Raw genomic sequence first — 6748 nt, forward strand, 5'->3', positions numbered from 1 at the left:
CCAGAAGAAAATAATTTATTTTATCATAAGGACATTTGCACTAGACTGTTTATTACAACTCAATTTACAATCACTAAAATGTGGAAACAGTCTAAATGCCCCCTAACCTAGGACTGGATTAACAAGCTGTGGTATACATATACCATGGAATACTATTCAGGCACAAAATAGATGGAGACTTTACAACTTCTATATTAACCTGGATAGAGTCGAATTACATTCCTCTTAGTAAAGTATCACAAGAATACAGAAGCAAGAAGCCAAGGTACTCAATTGTAATATGAAGATGGTAGATGAGGTAATACAAGGTAGGGAGTTGTAGGGGAATGAGCAAGTGGTGAAAGGGGAGGAGGGAAGTGGATGGGGGGTCATGTTACATGGCACACCTCTTGGAGGCAGGACACAATTATAAAAGGGATTTTATATAACAAATGTGATCAGGTATAACCTAATTATTTGTACCCTCAGTGAATCCTAAACAATAAAATTTTAAAAAATAAATAAAATTATGATCTGATATTTTGATGAAACAGTTTCATCTTTCATTCTCTGAGAAAATGTGCCTATGGAGGAAAGAGTGCTTCTGAAAGGATGGACTGAACTGATAGCTTTCACCAGGAAAACATAGGTCTTTTTTTCTATAGCAGGCATCAAGGACTAATACAAAAAGAAAAAAAAAATGAGTTTGAGCTTTTGCTTTTGTTTGTGAAACCCATATTTTATATTATAGTGATTGCCAGGAGAGCTCTGAAAGCCTGACAGATATTAAAAAATAATACAGGTGACCTTCAGAAAAGCCCTTCTTTAAGAATCCTTTCTTTCACACAAAGATATTATTAACTGTGGAGTTAATCTGAAATTGCAAAGATTTCAATAAGAAAGATAACTGTCAACATAGCCATTAATGTTGTTTCATTTTCCTACACTTAATCACATCATTTTAAGACCATATGGTGTGTAAAAGTTAAAGATGGAGACTGGCTGGATATTTTCTTCTCAATATATAACTTAGAGACCATATAAGAATTGTTTTTTGCCATAAATGCCCCAATGATATATATGAATTGCTGTATATCAGGCCCTGAGTGCTATAAAATTCCTGAATGTTAATCTTTACCAGTTAGATAACAGAACATTTCATATGAATAAATGAATAAGATGCATATTGAATTAACAATTTCTGTAGTTAAGAGAATACAAGGGGAAAATCTGTCAAAGTGTTGTTTAAAGAACTTGTGATGTCATTTGCCAAGCCAGGAATTCAAATCCTCAATGATACTCGGAATGCCCATATGACAGGGCCCCACTGCATCTCAGATGACTGATATTTCTTCAGTCTTCTCACTTTTATTTTCTTTGTAATGGTCTCTTGCTATTTCCTTACCCACCCCAGGGATGATCCCAGATGCTATTGATATGTGACTTCTTTATACTATTAGGTGTATGTTGGGACTGTAAAGATGCACTGTGTCCAGTGTAAATGGAGAGACCATCCTCTCCTTGATGTCTTTTACATTTTAATCAAAAATCAACTTTTATTGACACATAATAAGTATACATATTTATGGGGTATGGTGCGATGTTTTGATATATACATACATTGTGTAAGGCTGTTTAGTATAAAATATCCACCATTTCATACACTTATCATTTCTTGGTGGTAAGAACATTAAAAATTCTCTTCTTCTAGCTATTTCGAAATATACAGTATAATACTATTATCCATAATATACTGTTCAGTAGGACATCTAGAATTATTTCTCTATTTAATTATAACATAGTATCCACTGGCCAATCTCTTCCTATTCTTCCATCTCTCTCCTCTCCCAAGTCTCTGGTAACCACTATTCTACTCTACTGTTAAAAGATCTTCTTTAGGTCCCACATATGAGTGGCTTATTTAATAAGTCTTTCAGGTTCATCCATATCGTCACAAATGACAGGATTTTGGGATGGCACCTGTGGCTCAGTGGGTAGGGTTCCAGCCCTATAACCTGGCCCCGGCCAATCTGCAAAAAAAAAAAAATAGCCAGGTGTTGTGGCAGGTGCCTGTAGTCCCAGCTACTTGGGAGGCTAAGGCTAGAGAATCACTTAAGCTCAAGAGTTGGAGGTTGCTGTGAGCTGTGCGATGCCACAGCACTCTACCAAGGGCAATAAAGTGAGACTTTGTCTCTACAAAAAAAAAAAAAAAAAAAAAGACAGGATTTTGTTCTTTTTTTATGGCTGGATAGCAATCCATTATATGTCTATCTCTCTCTATATATCTCTCTCATTTTCTTTATCTATTAATCTATTGATAGACTATATCTCTCTATATATATCTCTCATTTTCTTTATCTATTAATCCATTGATAGACATTTAAGTTGGTTCCATATTTTGGCTTTTGTGAATAATACCTCTTCAACATATTGATGTCATTTCTTTGGGATATATATTCTTTGGTTGCTGGATTATAAGGCAATTCTATTCTAAATGTTTTGAGAAACCTCCATCTTGTTTCCCATAATGACCATAATTAATTTACATTCCCACCAACAGTGTATATAAGAGTTCTTTTTTTCTACATTCACACCAGCCTTCCTTATTTTTTTTGGGGGGGGGTCTTTTTGATAATAACCATCCTAACAGCTGTAAGGTGATATTTCATTAAGTTTTGATTTTCATTTCATTGATGATTAGTGATGTTGAACACCTTTTCATATGCTTTGTGTCCACTTGGAAGTCTTCTTTTGAGAAATGTCTATTTGGATGTTTTAACCATTTTAAAGATCAGATTATTATTTCTGAGTTTCTTATACTTTATATTGTGGATATTAACCCCATGTCAGATACACAAATTGCAAATGTTTTCTCCTATTTTGTATATAGTCTTTTCACTCTCTTGATTGTTTCTCCCATGAAGCAGTAGCTGTTTAGTTAATGTAATTTCATTTGTCTACGTTTGCTTATGTTGCCTATGCTTTTAGGGTCTTATCCCAAAAATCCTTGCCTAGACTAAGGTTTCTTCTAGTAGTTGTATGGTTTCAGGTCTTAAATTTAAGACTTAAAGCCATTTTGAGTTGAATGTTTTATATATGGTGAGAGATAGGAGCTGAGCTTTATTCTTCTGCATATGAATATACACTATTCTTTGCACCATTTTTTTCAAGTGACTGTCCTTTCTCCATTGTGTATCTTAGCATTTTTGTTAAAAATAGTCTGTAAGTCAGCTTTGTTCTTTTTGCTTAATATTGCTTTGGCTATTTGAGGTCTTTTGTGATTCCATAAAATTTTAGAATTGTTTTTTCTATATCTTTGAAAAATGCCATTAGTATTTTGAGAGGGATTGCATCAAATCTGTTGACACATTAATGTAAGGCATTACACGAATCTGAGGTTTTGATGAGGTGATAAAGGAATATGTGGAATATGCTTTGCCCACCTCTCGTGCCAACTGTGCCCCTACAACGCATTCAGTAGGATGTGGAGGTTAATACATTGTCTCTGGAATCAGATTGTTTTTGTTAAAATAAGTATGGAACTTTAGATGATTTTCTTTTATGTCAATGCTTAAATTCCTTTATGTGTAAAAAGGGATATGAATAAAGAGAGCCTAGGTTCACTCAGAGGCTTGAATAAGATAAAAGAGTGTGTAGGATAGTGTCTGATATGCAGTGTGTGTTCAACATTGGCCATTATTATCAGGCTGTCATGTTTTCACTCTGTGGTCCTGCCCCAGGACAAGAATTCACTAGCTGAGATGTGGATATCTGAATAATCTGTACTATTCAAATCTGCATCCCTCTGTCTCTCTCTGGTTCTCTTTCTCTCTCTTTCGCATTTTTATATGCATGGCATTTGCCCTAACATTTCATCTGAGAGGAAGAAGAGAGGTGCAGGCTAAGAAGTGGGAGCTAACTCATATTAACAAAGTTCTAGTTAGAAGTTCAAAAGTTCTGCAACTAAAGTCTTGGGAGCTCCCATGGCAAGACGACAAGAGTTTAATTTTTTTTCCATGGCCTCAATGATATTCGCTGAGTATTATTCAAATAAATTCTTAGTTTGGGGGATTGTATATAAACTGGCTCAGTAAAATTGCTCTCTTTTCAAATAAAAAAATGCATACAAGTTATATATGCTATATATGCTATATAAGTGATTCAGTAATTACTTTATGTATTCAGGATACAAGATGAGAATATGTGGCAATAATTTTTCCTCATGATCTTTCTGAGATCTGAAATTTTTCACTTTAGAAAATAATTTATGGCTTGGCGCCTGTGGCTCAAGCGGCTAAGGCACCAGCCACATACACCTATGGTGGCGGGTTTGAATCCAGCCCGGGCCTGCCAAACAGCAATAATGGCTACAATCAAAAAAATAGCTGGGCGTTGTGGTGGGCGCCTGTAATCCCAACTACTTGGGAGGCTGAGGCAGGAGACTCGCTTGAGCCTAGGAGTTGGAGGTTGCTGTGAGCAGTGAAGCCAGGGCACTCTACCCAGGGGCTCAGCTTGAGGCTCTGTCTCAAAAAAAAAAAAAAATTTTATTAATACACTGTGTTCTAGAAGTATCAGGCAAAGTGATGCTGGTGAAATATAAGTAAAAACAAATAGAAGACTACATCATAGCTTTCTTTACCCATTATAAATGCAATTTGATTAAATATTAACAATTAACACTTATCTTTCAAATCATAAAAATCAAAATTGATTTAACAAATTTTAAAGTTTGAATTTTGGATTAAATTTTTGCTTGTATATTTATATTCTTAATCTTTTTAGGAAATGAGTGGCTATGCACATATTTAATTAAAATAATTTAGTTATAATTAATATTTTCTTTTTTCATTGAGACATGATTTTGTTATTGTTCATTGTGATCATTGTATATGTTTTAAATCTCTCAAGTTTAAATTTTCTTTAAACTGGTTGGATAATAAATCGATGAGGAAGAAGATATTGCAATCTGCCTGATAGAAGTAGCCTTAGCCAATGTTTAAAATGTCATAAAATGGGATTCTAATACATAATTCATAAATATAATTTTTTTGCAAAGGTTTTTATTTATGTGAAGCAGAATAATGGTACCAAAGTTGAAACATTTGTCAGTAATGAAATAAGCTGCATTATGGGTTATGAAGGTAGTTTTCTTCTCAGTGGTTTTGTGTCTAGTTATTATTCTTTTTATAAAATGTGTTTGTTCAAAACAGGATTATGTGTGATTTCATCTGGGCCACTTCCAAACATATGTATCATTCTAAATTCAAAGCTTTTTCATTCTAATCACATTTGGGAAATATTTTAGAACAGCTGCATTTATTTGTAGAAACACGAGAAAAAGATTGCCCCCCATTCTTTCAGGTGCATGGCATGGACACACTTTAAAAAAACACCTTTTGTGAAGGATATAAAAAATAACAAAAAGGCAACATCAGGGGACTTTGCTAAATTAAATAAGGATAGCCAATGTTGATAGTCTTTGTCCCCCAAAGAAACGTTAATATTAGTTGTTACTTAATTGAACTATGTTCTTTTACTGTCTACTATGATCTGGGTACTTAGCTTGGCACTGGGCATGGGGGTAGGAGGAAGGTTCTGTCCTAGCCATTGTGGCTCCTATAAGAGATTTCAGGGCAGCAAAAACTTTTATTGATGTTGCCTGAAAGGTTCACTGAGAATATCAAAAATTGATATCAAAGAATCTAGAAAGGAATAAAACAAAACAAACAAGCAGACAAAAATCTCAAGTATTTAAGATGAAAAATTGCATGCTAACACCATTGAATGTAAGAGGAAATTCTCCTGTTTCCCAAATAATCTAAACAAGACTGTTCTGGCTAAATACCACAGTAACATTAATAGTTCAAAGTCATCATTAAAAAATTTTAAAAGACCTCTGGGGTCGTGTACCTGTATTTCCTTTTAAACCATTAATTTAACTAATATTTATTGAATGATTATTGGATGCCAATAACTTGGTTCTAAGAATGAGAATTAGCAATAAACTTGACAGAAAAACCTCTGTGATCGGGGGTACATGTTCTAGTGCACTTAAGTTTAGCATGTTTAAGAAAAAAATAGTATTTAATATATTATAACTGTTATCACAATATCTTGAATTTTCCATTGGTTATTAAAAATTTTATGTTGTTGTTTTCCTCCAATATTGAAAATACACATGAGTTCTTCTAGAAACACCTTAGTGTGGATTGTTAGTGGGTTATATGACTTAAAACACATTTTAAAACCACATCTACATAATATTTGAAGAGATACATGATTGATAATAGCAATGAATCATTTTATATGAAATAGTCATGTAAATACAGGGAGGAAAAAGTAAATATTTTGCAGATTTAATTCCTTGTTCAATCCAATCTTATATCTAAACCCTGACCTTTCTAACCGTGGGCATACATTTATTCCCTGACAAATGTTTATATTACCAGTCCTTAAAAATTCTTTGCCTTCTCATTACATTAAATTTGTCAATTTCTGGGACCAAGTTGGTGGACGTCACCAGAAATATCAGTAGCATTTTTCACTCCTCCTCCATCACAATCACCTACCGTGAAGGCTGGTCTTGGCACTTCTGATTCACATAACCAAGAAGAGTGATTTGCTCTTTGATAGTGGAGACAACACAGCCATGGGGCTACTGAAGGAAAGTGTTAAAACATGTCTCATGAATAATGAAATACCCATGGAATCTGTATCAGATGAACAAAAGGCCTATATAAATCTACTTTGACATGAAGTGCTTTGCCTT

The sequence above is a fragment of the Otolemur garnettii genome, unplaced genomic scaffold (genome assembly GCF_000181295.1).
Source record: "Otolemur garnettii isolate 467f Iridium unplaced genomic scaffold, OtoGar3 scaffold00214, whole genome shotgun sequence".
In the NCBI taxonomy this organism is placed as follows: domain Eukaryota; kingdom Metazoa; phylum Chordata; class Mammalia; order Primates; family Galagidae; genus Otolemur; species Otolemur garnettii.